We start from the raw sequence: 5,934 nt of genomic DNA, 5'->3' as shown, positions 1-5,934 counted from the left end.
CGAAAAAATTATATGTATTTTCTACATATTAGTAGACTCTAAAATCGATTAAATGAGCTTTGAAACGGCTAAATTGTTAAAATTTTCGGGGGCTCCCCCCACCGGAAATCATACTCTGAAGACTGATAGCTATAGAGAAATGCGTGTAAAGTTAAACGTGACATTTTTCTGCAAGTATGAAAACACTTCCACAAAATCGAACTTTTATATTAATGTTCTAGAGGAAAACTCGACTATTTTAATCACCTACGAATGCAAGGAAATATTAAATGACTCGTTGGTCGATTTTTCTCAATCTTACAACAGGTGCAATAGTCCAAATTATTTATAATCGCTTCGCACAATTAATGACAAATGACATTTCTAATAAATACCTCTGTAATCATGTTAAGGATGTAGCAGGCCTCATCACTACACATAATATTATTGCATCGTTCAAAAGCCAATGTGTAATTTTTTAAAAGTGATTATTGAATAATATAATATTATTATGAAACTCCAATGAATGAAATTGAAAATAATATGATATAATACGTGGTTTGGCGCATAGAGACATACCGGTAGTACATTGAGAATTATATGTCTAAGATTGAATTGGATTGGATTGGTTTTGACCTGCCTTAACAAGTGTACACAAAGGCTAAAGGTTTCCGCGAATTTGTTGTCTTTATTAACATATCGCATTTGGCATAGAATAATAATTAATACTTTTACGATAGATGGGTAGTGATGAAGCCCCGAACCCGAAAAAGGGGAAAACAGTTGCCGGAATATGGGAATGCTTCGCCCTCACTTTCTCCCCGGGAACATCAATTACCGGTACTCTAAAACACTCTTACCTCAGTCACCCACTACATGCTTTCATCATCTTCTGCACACCTATCAGAAGCACATTATACATAATGTGTATGTATGTCGTGGTAAAATATAGAGTATAAGTTTCAATTCTTTGCTGTGTATATCGCTTATATGCTTGAGCAAAGGCACTTTATCTACATTGCTAGAGCCTACCCAGCTGTATCAATTGGTACCAGCAAATTTTGCTGGGAGTAACCTGCGGTGGACTAGCGTCCCACCCGGGGAGCACTGCACTCTCATCCACTTCACGCTACAGTACCTGGGAATATGCTCCAGCCCATATGGGCCCTACTGATAGTGGTTCGGCAAGGATTTAATTTATTGGTAAATATGAAATCGAAATAAATACGACATATTTAATGTATGCAGTGCTCTTCGCCTTAAGATTGAGAACGTGGCATATGTTTGATCCCTATATCAGACGAGTACAGTAACCCTTTTTCTCTTGAAGCATCCATCACTCCTCAAACATCGCCTACAATGCCGCATCTAAAAAGTTCGATTAATTTAATTTTAAACTATTTAAGTCTAATAGCCTATATTGTAGCTACGTTCCTGTCTAGAGTTATTTCTGTATTGATTTGTTTTAAATAATAATACTGTAAAGTTAAATCATTCTCATTTCTATACAAATTGTTTTTTATGTTATATAATTTCCCCTGGAAATGAAATACCAGAATATATGCCTATTTGTAGTGAATTAGTTTTGGATTAAAATGAATTTATAAAGAAAGCTGACAACACTATTATGTTGTCTCATAAACAAAGTAAATTAGATCTTTTCTCGAAAATATAAACGAATGAAATGAAAAAATGAATTAATATATGAATGAATGAATAATAAGTTAATAAGTCAACAAAAAAGCAAGTAAGTAATTAAGTCAGCAACAGGGGTGGCGCCAGAATTTGCCCGACCGAGGGTTCAAGATCATCGACGAGAGGGCCAATTTCCCGATGAGATCAAAGTGGGCGTGGTTGAGCGAAGCCAACGAAAAATTTGACGATATAGGGGTTTCAAAGACCTATTTAATCGATTTTAAGTCCAGAAATATGTAAAAAAATACTTATAATTTTTTCAACGACAAGATATGGTTTTTCTCCGAATGTGGAGGGGGGGGTCTCTTATACAGGGGGGGGGGAAGCACTGGCGCCACCCCTGATGAGCGAGTGAGTTAGTGATGATTAAATGAATGAATGGTTGAATGATAACGTAACTCTTATACCATAGCGCATTCCGCAGGAAAAAAGCTTCAATGCCCTTTACATAAAAAAGATGCAGTAGATATTGGTTATTATGATTCGTTTACTAGAATGATTGAACGATTGAATAAATGAATGAATGAATGAATGATTGAACGAATTAATAAATTACAATCACAACATAAGCATATCACATGAATTGGTATGGGGGATACACCTCCACTGGTGTTAATAAAACATCAAACATGATAATAAGTAGGCCTATTTGAGAGAAACGTACCATACGTCCCCATCGGGATTCAAATCCAAGACCGTTCGGATACTCTACCAACTGAGCTATGAGGCCAAGTGCTAGACACCCTTGGATTTTCCCATTAGGACGCCTTCTTTCAAGGTATTGCGTAATACGCAATGAATAATAGTAAATCAACTGAACGTAATTCTATTATGGAGATCCACCTCCACTTGTGTCAACTAAAGATTATAATAAATATTTGAGAAAACATAAGCTTAATAATTCAACACTTAAACATTTAGAAAAGAACCATATGGTTATCAAAATGCATCAACTGTAACCACGTTATCTGTGAATGTTTTTCTATTTCATAACGCATGTAGCATTTATACAAACACAATGTGTATTATTAATTGACAGAGGAGAGACTGTATAGAGATAAATAATAACAATATCGGCCGGCAATATGAAGATGACCTCAATTCCACGCACGCAGTGATATATTATGAAGATGATCTGAACGCACGCAGAACCACATACAATTTACGTAACTCGATATTGTACTTTAATTTTAGGTGTGCGTACCAAAACCATACCGTATATAAGAGGTTTTGATTAAACAGAGACAGCCTAATATATTGTGTAAACAAAATAACGCATTGCATTACGGTAACAACATATCAGTGAGTTGTAATGGTAAAGGCAAACAACAGTCTATTTAAACACATGGATATTGTCTTTTCAACATTCTTTGGACAAAATGACCAACATTGAAGTGTCTTTAAAGACTATATTAAAAAAAACTAATATAAAGGATACATATTATATATAGATCAAATATATAATACGGTATATTATTTATTATAGGCCTACGTATATAAATTATGGTAAAACATAAATAATGCTATTATATATCGAACGTTAAGAGAAATTGTGTGTGAACAAAAGGGTGAGCCAACAGGGATTTGAACCCGGTACCTTCTACAGTCTATAACGCCGTAAAACACCGGGACTTCGTTGAGAATTCGAATCTGATTAGAATCAACTGCCTCTTACATTTTTTTGCATATGCTGATAGGAACAGCACCAGTTCTTCATAGCATTGAATATATAGTAGAAATCAATATGATACGCCCACATCTTAAACATTTGACGACAAGATGGGTTTTCCGATAATAATAATAATAATAATAATAATAATAATAATAATAATAATAATAATAATAATAATAATAATAAATAATAATAATAATAATCAACAACAATCAATCAATCAATCAGTCAATCAATCAATCAGTAAATCATCTAATCAATCAATCATTCAATCAGTAAATCATCCAATCAATCAATCAACCAACCAACCAACCAATCAGTCAATCAATCGATCAATCACTCACTCAATCAATCACTCAATCACTAAATCACCAAATCAATCAATCAATCAATCAATCAATCAAACAATCAACCAATCAAAAAAACAATCAACGATCAAACCAAAAGAAAAAAAAATCAGGAAAGACAGACACGATTACTTTGACAGTAGGCCTACTGTGTGTACATCGTGTTGATTTGTTTTTCATTACGCCCGCCGCTGCCCCGAAATCTCAAGCAGTACGATATGTTTATTTCTCTCCTAATTATATAAATTAAAAAAATACTACACTTTTTACATTGCTAAATAAGAAAACAAAAGTTTATTTTAATTTGTTTTCCACCCTCTCTGACGATCTTAAAAATATTAAAAAAATAAGTTCCCGAAACAGTGTATAAAAAGTCTCGGCATGTTTGTTTGCTATCTATAAAACAAAGGTCAGTTTTGTGTGTCAGGGGCGGTGTCAGGTAGTATTAATCATAAAGATACCAGTTTCTATTTAATTATTCAAGAAGTTTAAGGGTCAAAACAGAATGTCATCGATGTTCATTCAATCAAGGGTATGATTAATAATACATAATTAATATGTAAATGTTTTTTTTACATGTTTCGTTTATTTTCTGTGTCATCAATGCTACCCTGATAAACTAAAGACTGGCTGGTTTGATTTTATTATATTCAACAGTTTAAAAAATATTTTTCATTATTTGAAAAAGAGCATATCTTTACAATTAAAAAAATAACAATTAGACATATGCACTAAAAAAAAAACCATTCCGAGATAAAGACCCGGGGTGTAACGAAGAGGCTTAGGGCCAGGCTAAGGCTTCTTCGGGCCCACTACCCTGGGGGCTGGATCCCTAATAGAGTCCCCAGCGAGATACTGGGAAAACCCCGCTTCGGCGTGTTAAAGGTTACTGACGTGCTAAGATGTTGTTTTACATGTCCTGCTCCTTAAAACTACATTGACACGATAACGACACGATAAAATACGCTCAGTGTTTAAGAATATAAACGACGCGATGATTTACGGGCGGTACGGTAATTATTACAATTTATTACAATTTCTTTATCTGACTTAAAAAAAAAATCGACACTTTTAAACAGCTTGTGGCTACCGCAGTGGGCTGCATAAAATGCAGCCCACTGCGGCGGATCCAGAATTGAATTCATTAAACGAAGGGGGGAATTTTGTTTTCCCCGTTTTCTTACTCCAATACATAACATGATATGTACTGAAATTAAACAATTTAGTCTCCCCTCTCCCCGCACCCTTGGATCTGCGATCCAATTGCACTGCTAGGCTGGAAGTTTAATATGTAAATACTTTAGGCTTAACAATAATAAAAAGCAGGCGCGTATTTTTATACGTCATTATGTTATTGTTATACAGCATGCAGGTGGTAGATATTGTCAGCTATCGATTTTTAGCGATGCTCTGGTTTGATACTGTATTCTTACCTTAAAGCTGTGGAGATACATTTTAGTAATCCTCATGTACTGGCATCATAATTTGATCATTCGTGTCTTTGGTGCCAGTTATAATCCTGTCATCCTCTATCTAGGATAGGATGAAATGCAGCGTGTAGCCGCAATTATTACGGGCCGATTATTGCGCCATTAGTAAGATAGCCAATATTATAACAGAAGTGTTTTATGTCATGGAAAACGAGCTAACCCAGGCGTTCAACCATTCGGAATATGAAACACAGTCAGGCCTAATGTGATTAATATAAATTATACAGAAATAATTAAAAAAACAACCACAAGATGGTCCTCCATGATTTGCATATTTACGCGCGTGTCAACACAATAGTCGTTGTATCCAAAGATGATTCATCTTATTTTACTCGCCTAAAATACAATACCACCCTATCAGTCAATGAACCAATTAATCTCTAGGTCGAGATTCGCAAAGCCATTTACAAATGGAGAACTTTTGAAAAAATATCACAAACTAGTGGGAATTGACGTCATTTGATGATAATTCATAGAAAGTAATATTGTTATTATTCACTATGCGCTATTTATCTATTAAGACACAATCATACTTAATAACTTATGATTTATAAAAAAAGTGTAAAACCCGTTTCTCTTAGGAAAACCTTTCGGAGGTGTTTACAACTTGGACATAAATTGAAGAAACGGTAGTCGGTACTTTAGGTTCGAATATGATGGGCCATTTGTACTGTATCACACATAACGTGCTTAAACGTAATGTAATACAATTTAAGAAATTTGGATATAATAATATATCTGAATTTATTAC

General features: G+C 34.3%; 1 protein-coding gene across 1 annotated transcript in view; it reads right to left on the bottom strand.

Annotated features, from left to right (window-relative positions):
• LOC117106628 overlaps nt 1-5,333 on the bottom strand; it is a 15,021-nt gene extending 9,688 nt beyond the window's left edge. The window contains exon 1 of the mRNA XM_033248022.1: nt 5,127-5,333. The gene's annotated coding sequence lies outside the window, so the exon portion shown is untranslated. The remainder of the gene's footprint in view (nt 1-5,126) is intronic.
• Nucleotides 5,334-5,934: the final 601 nt, after the last annotated feature.

The sequence above is a fragment of the Anneissia japonica genome, unplaced genomic scaffold (genome assembly GCF_011630105.1).
Source record: "Anneissia japonica isolate Jap-2015-1 unplaced genomic scaffold, ASM1163010v1 scaffold1306_len716249_cov185, whole genome shotgun sequence".
Taxonomy (NCBI): domain Eukaryota; kingdom Metazoa; phylum Echinodermata; class Crinoidea; order Comatulida; family Comatulidae; genus Anneissia; species Anneissia japonica.
The sequence above is the reverse complement of the archived record's forward strand: the minus strand, read 5'-3'. Positions and strand labels throughout refer to the sequence as shown.